This window comes from Anastrepha ludens, chromosome 3, assembly GCF_028408465.1.
Source record: "Anastrepha ludens isolate Willacy chromosome 3, idAnaLude1.1, whole genome shotgun sequence".
NCBI lineage: Eukaryota > Metazoa > Arthropoda > Insecta > Diptera > Tephritidae > Anastrepha > Anastrepha ludens.
The window spans coordinates 24,360,830-24,370,364 of NC_071499.1; the positions used below are offsets into that span (position 1 = coordinate 24,360,830).

The following is a 9,535-nucleotide window of genomic DNA, read 5'->3' on the forward strand; positions in this document are numbered from 1 at the left end:
AGCTCACAAATGTGTGTTGGTTATATTTTTTGTATCTCTATTTTTCTGTGTACCGTAAAAGGTTCCACTCACACTTATGCCAAGCATGATAGAAAGAAGATTGCACCCCTCAGAGAGTACGTGATGTCACGTTTTTCCAAGTGGTGCAGTATTGCCAACCATTTGCTCTTCGCAATAAATTTTGTACTTTTTTATACCGAAAATGCGAAAATTTTGAAGTTTCGTGTTTGTTTCTTTTTTTTTATTTAAAGCTACCAAAGCTTTAAGTTAAAAAAAAAACTGTATTATTATACAAAAGAAGGTCATTTTGAGAAGATTTTAGTGCTAATGAAAATTTTTTTACTCTTAAAAAATTTGATAATTTGAAAGTGCAAATTTAATTTTTGGCTCCATTTAAGGTTATGCAAAAATATTAAATGCCCCTCTCTCAGCTCTTCTTAAGATTGAAAACCTTTTTACACATTTTAAAAAGCCTTTGAATTTATTGAATGCGAATTAAAGCCATAGAGGTGTAATCGTTTCTTCCGATCATCAATCCTTAGTGAGACATAGGACATTAAGAGTTATATTCATTGTAAAAAAACAACAAAACACCAGAAAATACTAAAAAAACCATACTGACATTTTTACAAAAAGAGTACCTTATCTAGTTACATAACCTCAAACATAGCAAATAAGTCGTTCCCTTAACAAAGGAGTCTCGCTTAACAAAAAAAAAACTCATAAATTAAATTGTACATAACCATAACACATTTATTAAAAAAAACACACATTCTAAAGACAATTTGTCACGCATACAAAGTGACAAAGTATTTGTTCTTTCATTTTCCTTAAATGGGCATTTTAGTGCGTTTTTATATCCAAAGCTAGGCAACACTGCAGTAGCGAGAGAGAGATTTGACTGCCGAAAGCAGAAGAACACCAACAACAACTGCCATCGCGGGCAATGCTAACAGATGTTAAAAAAAGTAAAGCTAAAAAAAACTGAGTGAATTATTGAACTAATTTTTAAAAAATGTATATTTAACCAAAATATAAACATCACTTTTAATTAGAAAAGGCTAGAAAGATGTCATGAAGAAAGAACTAAAACTCCGAGACTAAATAAAAAAAAAAAATGCTAAATCAAGTTACGAAAATGATAATCTGGCCATACTGGAGCTAAAATCACGTAACTCGTTATTAAATTCGCTGAGACCCAAGTAACGGGACCAAAAGAGGCGCCATCTCAATATTCTTTCCATCATGCACTTATGCAGAATGGAACCCGTTATAAAACGTATCTGTTTTACATGAATACAACTCTAAATTAAAAAGTCAATAGAAAAGTCATCAGAAAAAAAATTTAAAAAAATATTAAACAAATTATCAAGAAAATTTTACAATTCTGCTTCGTGTATCAATCTTTCTACCGCATACTGTATGCCTGCATTTACATACTCTTGTGTATTTAGTTAGCATATTCGATAAACAACATTATGCCGACTCGAATCTGTGTACCTACTACAAATATATTGAATAATTTGCATTTGAATAATTGTGCATCTCATTAGAAAAAAGTCCACACCGTCGCGGAGAGTTAATGAAAACAAAAACAAAACTTTTTATGTGAATTCTATTCAAGTGAATTATTCAAATTATGCTACACATTACGGGTCTAATTGACAGTTTGTTTTTATTTTTTTTTTTTCGAGTGGCGCACGACTTAATTCAATTTAAGAATTTTAGGTCGCGTTTGTTAAACTATTTTATAGCCAAGTCCATTTCAATAAAATTCCGTGTACAGACATACATATGAATGCATAACTAGGATATTAATTATTAAGTTTTTTAACTGCGCAATATGACTTAATAACTGGGCGTCAGCCTTTCACTTTCATCTAATTAACGCTTGCTAAGTTTGTTTTAGATGCTTTTTGTACATGGAAGGCAAGCGCAACTTGATACTAAATTTTTAACACATTTTTAATTGAAGCAAAAAGTGCTGGAACCTAAAGTAATAAATTAATTTTGTAAGATATAAAATTTCGGTTGGACTTGCAACACAGTTTTTGAAGCATTCAAGTTTGAGTGCAATTTGAAGTCAAGGTGAAAACTGGCATATATTTACCAAAAATTGTAAATATTAATTCTAATGGCACTTCTGACGGAGAATTACGGTACGCGGTGACTTAGATATTTATTTTTATAAAGAGTGGTTAAATTTCAAGGGCCGATGTTGAATGTGAACCACACCTAAACGTCAAGTTTTTTTCTGCATTTCATTTGACATTTTTCAATTTCAGACTAACTCAATTTGAACCATGAAAAGATACACAATCGAGCAACGCGTTAAAGTTATTCATGCTTATTATGAAAACGGGCGTTCAAATCAAAATGCATATCACGCATTTCGTGAAGAAAATCATCTTCAGTGATGAGGCACATTTTCACCTCAGTGGAGTGGATTCGTCAATAAGCAGAATTGCCGCATTTGGGCGAATGATAATCCATGAGTGATTGCCTAAAAACCAATGCACCTACAAAGAGTGACTGTTTGGTGCGGTTTATGGGCCGGCGGCATTATTGGGCCGTATTTTTTCCAAAACTGAGGCCGGTCAGGCGAGGCAGTTACTATGAATAGTGCTCGCTATCGTGAGATGATAACGAACTTTTTATGGCCCGAATTGGAAGATAAGGATGTGGACGATATGTGGTTTCAACAGGACGGTGCCGCTTGTCACACAGCTAACGAAACAATGGCTCTTTTGCGCGAAAAATTTGATGGCCGAATAATCTCACGTTGCGGCGATGTCAATTGGCCGCCAAGATCATGTGATTTGACACAGTTGGACTCCTTTCTTTGGGGTTATTTGAAAGAAAAGGTGTACAAGACGATAAGCCAGCAACAATTTAAGAGCTAAAGGATGAGATAATTCGGCACATTAACGGCATAGAAATTCAATTATGCCTCAGGGTCATCGAAAATTTGGACCATCGGATGGAGGTGTGCCGCCGAGGCCGCGGCCATTTGGCCAATATTTTGTTCCATACGTAATTGAGCCATACCAATATTATCATAATAAAGAGAAATGACAATAATTTCCTAAAAAATTGTATTTTATTCAAAATCAACACCGGCCCTTGAAACTTAACCACCCTTTGCAACAAATATCGTACAAATTAAAGTTTCAGATTTTGTACAAGTTTTTAAAAAATCCGAAATTTTTTTAAAACAAAATTAAAAAAAAAAAAAATAGTGTACCTATGCAATTTAATAACCCATTAATTTTAGTATAATAAAGTACGAGTTTAAAATGACTACAAATTATTTTTGATTTTTTACATTTTTTTTTCCTTGACGGTGTTGCACACACTTTACTCATGCGGAAAAAATTGTCAAAAATCTGCCAAAATTTTGAGCCAGTTCAAAATTGAACTTTTATGTCTACAGAAATATAAATGCGCAATACAAATACATACGAATAAATGTTTGAAAAAATTTCAGCTACGGTGTCTTCCACACCAACAGACCAAAAAAACATAGGCATAAAAAGTGCGGTCTAAACAGAATTTATTGCAGAAACTTCATCGTTCAATTAAAATCTTAGAGTACACACACGGACATGCATACACATGTGGATAACCAAATACATACATATAGATATGTGTACATATGTACTCACATGTATGTGTGTACTTGTATGTATGTATTCACTTATGTAATACAATAAAATTCCATTTGTATCAACCCACACCAAGCCAACGAATAATTGTTGTATGTATATAATCATTTTTGCCGGTAAGCATAGAAAGCAAGCGAATAGCGAATAAAAAAGTGTTTACTGTTCCGCTTTACTCTTTTCGCTGTTTATTTATGCCGGGTTTCGCTGGTTATAGGCGTCTGTTATTTACATTCTATTTTGTAATTAGAAGTTTGGTTTTTTTTCTGGAGTGAATACAAAACATTTTAGAAGATGTGGAAAAAGTTAAATAAGATTAAATGAAGCCTGAAGTTATTGTCATACTTGCCCTATTAATTCGTACCACTACTATATCTTCTCATATATCCCTCGTTGAAAAATTATTAACACACCACAATTTTTTTTATTAATATTTTTTAATGTTTTTTTTTACAGTTTTTTTTTGACGTGCACGCACCAAAAAATGCGTCGTTATCTTGCTCATGCAGCGTTACCTTGCTTGAACTGCAAGTTATGTTATGTTATGTTTAGTATGTTTTGTTATGTTATGTTTTCTTATGTCATGTCATGTTATGTTATGTTGTGTTATGTTATGTTGTGTTATGTTGTGTTATGTTATGTTGTGTTCTGTTATGTTGTGTTATGCTGCGTTATGTTATGTTGTACTATGTTATGTTATGTTTTCTTATGTCATGTCATGTTATGTTGTGTTGTGTTATGTTATGTTATGTTATGTTGTGTTATGTTGTGTTTTGTTGTGTTATATTTTGGTTTGTGTACGTGTGTGCGTTATTATGTTTATATAAATGCAAGTCTTTTTGCAAAATGTTCATCAAAGACGAGCGTGAGAGGTGCAATTGTTGGGCACGACGACGAGTTGAGGTGGATGGCTCTTCGACTACACTTTTGCGAACAGCAGCAATATTTTCTGCAGTACGAGCTCTACGAGCATGCACTGGTCTTTTCACATCTCTTACAGACCCGGTTTGCTCAAACTTTTTCACAATTTTTCCGATTGTACGCACATTTGGACGATTAAATTGACCGAAAAAAGCACGAAGTGCGCGATATGCATTTTGATTTGAACGCCCGTTTACATAATATGCCTGAATAACTTTAACGCGTTGCTGGATTGTGTATCTTTCCATTGTTGAAATTGAGTTAGTCTGAAATTGAAAAATTTAAATGAAATGCAGAAAAAAACTTGACGTTTATAGGTGTGGTTCACATTCAACATCGGCCCTTGAAATTTAACCACCCTTTATATGAAGAAAAATATGCATATAAACATGCATACATACATATACTTTGGTGCAATTTTCATAGTCTAAAATAAATATGTCCTATGCCAATATATACAACCATGCAAATATACAATTTCGCGCAATTTTCAAACAATAAGAACAAATCTAAATGTAAAGATGCATACAAATCATACCTATGTACGAATCTATTCTCTACGATTTGATATGATAAGAAAAGTAGGAAATGAAAGGGAGTATTTCTGAGTGTCTTAAAAAAGTCAAAGCCTCTTAGTGTTGTTGACTTTTTAACGTCTGATGCACAATCGAAATTGAACATATCTTTCATGGATTTGATAAATGTTTCGTCATTAGTCGTCTCTAATTATAAATTCGGTAAGGATGATAATGATACAATTGGTTTTATTTTGAATTCTTCAAGTAAATCAAATGAATAATCCTCATAGAGAAATGGTTCATTACCAATGCACACAGGAAGAAGGCATATGCAAATACAAATATGTTAATTTATATACATACATATGCGCATACACATATACATTCATATATATGCTCACTCAAATAGGAGAGAGCCAGATGTCGAACGTTGCCGAAAGCGGGGGTCGATTGTGCTCCTTGTCGTTCGTTCCGCGCTTTCGCGTGCAGTTCAAGCAAGGTAACGACGAATGAGCAAGATAACGCCGCATTTTTTTTGTGCGTGCAGCCGACTATATCGGATTATAAGACGTTATCGCGCCAAAATATATTTCATTTATAGCTTCATTGTACAAGTTACATTTACGAGTATTTCACAGACACAATTTGTTGCAAAGGTTTACGCAGAAGGATTTACAAAAAAAAAAAAAAAGGAAACATACAATAAAATTGGATGTGGTGAATGTTGCTACCTACGTAAACCAAATCTGCTCACGTGGCATCCTCTACTAGTGGTTTTATTATGAGAACTGAATGATTGTCCGAAGATTCATAATTAATGAAAATTAGTATCTGGAAGTGCTGTTAAAACAAAATAAAAAATATCCGTACACCTTTGGTGTTGTTGCCAGAGGGACGTTTTTCGATCGGATTTACACAAAAGAAATTTAAAAATTTCTTGAAATTGAGCTCATAAGAAGAAAATTGGTTAACGGTCTCAGAACTTCGAGCTTTTGCAGTTTGTAGGGAAGAAAAGGCTTGACAGCTCAGCGAAATAAAATGTTAAAAATCAGCGATATTCGTTAGTCTCTCGAAACTTGCACTTTTTTGTTACCTCTTGCTGTCTGTAATGCGTACGATGATCGCATGGCAATTTTTTTATACGATCTAAAGCAAGTGGAGTCCACTTTTCCCAGATTTGTGAAAATCTGAAGTGAATCCGACAAATACTTTTCGAGTTATTCAACAATTAACAAAGGGCGCTCGTGCAACAAAAACATAAAATAAAAAACAAAAAAATACAAAAAAAAATAATAAAATACAAAAAAAAAAAAAAATACAAAAAAAAAAAAACAATACAAAAAAAAAAAAATACAAAAAAAAAATAAAATACAAAAAAAAAATAAAATACAAAAAAAAATAAAATACAAAACAAAAACAAAAAAAAAATACAAAAAAACAAAAAATTTAAAAAAAAATACAAAAAAAACTACAAAAAAAAAAAGTACAAAAAAAATAAAATACAAAAACAAAAATAAAATACAAAAACAAAAATACAAAAAAAAAAAAAAATACAAAAAAAAAAAAATACAAAAAAAAAAAAAAAATACAAAAAAAATAAAATAAAATAAAATAACAAAAAAAACAATAAATGGGTATTTTGCAAAACTAAGTTTTTTTTAACAAAGGGCGCTCGTGCAACAAAGAAAAAAAAAATACAAAAAAAAAAAAAATAAAATAAAATAAATAAAAAAAACAATAAATGGGTATTTCTCAAAACTAAGTTTTTTGAAGATGTGATCAATGTAACTTAAAAACCACTTGGCGGATTTCAATAAAATGTATACTGCTTTTGAAAAACATAAAAAACTCGTGCCTGATCGCAGGTTTTTTTTCGGTTCTACGTTACCGAAACGACCCGGATTTATATACAGCCAAGGACTGTCACTCCAGCAGCAATCCCCGTATGTAAGTATGGGGAATGTTTATGCTGCTACAACAACATCACCGCAAGGGACTTCTGGAGAAACGGCCTCCACGCATACAGCGATAACTTTCACTTCTTTAATTTATAAATTTATCATTTATTTACTTATAATCAAAATTTATTTTTGATAAATTTTTTTGTTTTTGAAATTTTGCTACACTTGTCATTAATGCTATGTTTTTATTTTTGTAAAATAAAGCAATTGACTAGCAGAAAATAATTATTAAAAATCAACATTTTTCGAGCCTCTGATTACCCCTAACCCCTACCTGAAACAATGCGCTCAATGTACCACCGTTAACATACATATGTATGTATGTATTCAGAATTCGCTATGTAGAGGTTACGGTAACGGGGAAAACGATATGTTTTGATAACTTGCTTTGAGGTAAAAAACCAACAGCAATAAAATGCTATTTGAACTATTTTTTTTTTTTCGTAATTAAATCTAAATATTTTATCAATTTACTATTAAGTTATAATAATTAGGGGTGATCAGTTTAAAGTGTTTTTGTTATATCTACGAAGCATTTTTGTTTGGAAAATTTCTCAACAATGAGGCTTTTCCAGTGAATTCGTCAAACATTTTATGTTCTTTTCTTTATCAAGATTGAAATTTCACTGTATATTCACATCTATTTACTCCACCATTCCTCATTCCTACACAACTAGTAGCACAACAGCTGGAGAGGCCGGCAACAACAAACGCCAATAAGAAATGTTATCGCCCTGCTTTTCAGCTCGATTCGGTGGCGTGCAAACAAACGTGTGTATGTACCATATTGATGAAAGCGAGAAGAGTGAAAAAGATTCTCGAAAAATCCACAGAAATAGTGCGGTTTAAAGATAGAAACTTTACGTTGCATTGTTTTGGAAAAAAAACAACGTAGGATAGGCAACGTTTAATACATTATCTCTTGTTACTTTATATGCCTCATGAGCTGTTTTAATTAATAGTTATGGCGAAAGATGTAATTTTGATTAAAATTGCTTCTTGCTAGTTTTTGGCAAAGTGACTGGCGAAGAACGAGGCATGTTTGTTTTATGTGCATACATTTCTGCACAACCACGTATGCATGTACATACATTGCCTGGATGAGAATAACATTACATCAGCACTTTGCTGGCGAAGTGCCGTATAAATAAACGGGATTATTGTTTGATCTACAGATTTACAAGCTGACTGGAACTTTGTGGCCACGACAGCGAATTTCTTACGATCTCCGCACATAATGAGAGAAGTAGCGCACAGTTGTTTCGTAAATTCTAGAAAATCACTAAATAAATGTACAAAATAAAACAAAACTGTGGTACAAATCGAACTGAATTATGGAGAAAGCAAAATAAATATGACTTACCTTCGTCCACAAATCGCCAAGGAAGTCTTTACTCTCTAACAGTTATTGTACTTTACAGTTTGTTTTATTGTTGTTCGTCTGCGAACGCTTAATCGTTGGCAATGACAACACAAAAGGGCGAACTTATCACTTTTTTCTGGAAAATACTTGTTTTTTTTTTAACAGGATACACAGGATGTACACAATCGAATAAGATTTTTTTTTATGATTCCCGTACCTGAGACGAAAAACAGTTCAAACAGTAACTGCGTTTAAAATTTCCAGTTTTAGTTTTTTCTTTCTTCAAAATTCTTTTATACAATTTTTTTTTCGACACACTAGAGAAAAAAAAGCAGGATATACCTATTGGATTTTCTCTGTGCATGCAGCTTTTTACGTCGAACGAATTTTTAGCAAAACTTTCGTCCTCGCGTTCAAGTTTTCATGAACAGCTTTTCACATGAATTCTTTACACAAGTTTATTTTTCACTCCAATTAGTTTATAATAACTGGGTGCAAAAATATTAAAAGTACAAATCGATTTGCCGTTGCTTTTGCAAACGGAAATCAAAGGCTCCACCTTGTTGCAATTCACTTTTAAAGAAGATTTATTTTTTAAGATAAGAAAATTGTTTTTCAATATCAGAAAATTTAAATCTTCCTTGTCATTGGATCGCAATGCGCTCTTACAAAAATTCACTTTCGTGGTTCAACAAATTCTGGTGAAGTGTTACTCAAAGTATTAACCATCTGCTGAATTCTCCGCTCGACAATGACGGCAGGGTTGCATAGCTGGCAAGAAAAATATCGTGAAATGACACACTGAGTAAATTGAAAAGAGTACTTGAAAACATTTATTTATTTAAATTTTTAGCCCCACCTAATTAGTTTGAATAAGAATAAAAATCATTGAACATTGTTAAATTAGAGCTGTAGAATTGCACGGAATACTTAAATAGACTGTAAAGTTAATTTTAGAAAGTTAGGAATTTAATTCACCTAGCATGCGTTAAATGGTTGTTCAATGCAACCCTGGTGTTGTTTTTCTTGCTCAGTTCCCCTGATGACATTTTTCGATTGTTTTTGTTTTTCATGAATATTCCATTTTTCGCTGCTCAATTTGCCCCTCCA

At 32.4% G+C, this 9,535-nt stretch overlaps 1 protein-coding gene across 7 annotated transcripts in view; it reads right to left on the reverse strand.

The window, feature by feature from the left end:
• The window catches only part of LOC128857181 (programmed cell death protein 4), a 67,282-nt gene extending 58,132 nt beyond the window's left edge, over positions 1–9,150 (reverse strand). The window contains exons 1-2 of one of the 7 annotated variants that reach the window (XM_054092810.1): positions 8,985–9,149; positions 8,426–8,742 (exon numbers count right to left, since the gene is read on the reverse strand). The gene's annotated coding sequence lies outside the window, so the exon portion shown is untranslated. Of the gene's footprint in view, positions 1–8,425 lie in introns of all 7 variants that reach the window. The other 6 variants (XM_054092813.1, XM_054092811.1, XM_054092812.1 and 3 more) reach the window with 6 other exon arrangements.
• Between the last annotated feature and the right edge of the window lie 385 nt (positions 9,151–9,535).